Consider the following 345-nt stretch of genomic DNA (forward strand, 5'->3'; position numbering starts at 1 on the left):
AATCAGATTTCAAAAAAGAAGCAAAAAAAAAATGAAAATGTTGGGTAGTGCTAAGGTCACACAGACTATGTACCAACTATGCAAGGTCAAATATTGTGAGTGCACTTTCATCCATGCTCTTTTTGGTAAAAAATTTCCCGCCCTGCCATTTATAGTAACAATTTATATGAAAATACAAATGGGAAAGAGGTCAAAAGGAGAGAAAGAGACCATTTGCACCATGTGCAATCACACCCTACCATTTCTGTTTGCAATTTATCTCCACATTTAATGTGTTAACTTCAAATCACTTATATTGTCATAACAAGTTTTAATAACCCTATAACACACAAACATGTTAACCTT

The sequence above is a fragment of the Penaeus monodon genome, chromosome 29 (assembly GCF_015228065.2).
Source record: "Penaeus monodon isolate SGIC_2016 chromosome 29, NSTDA_Pmon_1, whole genome shotgun sequence".
Taxonomy (NCBI): Eukaryota; Metazoa; Arthropoda; class Malacostraca; order Decapoda; family Penaeidae; genus Penaeus; species Penaeus monodon.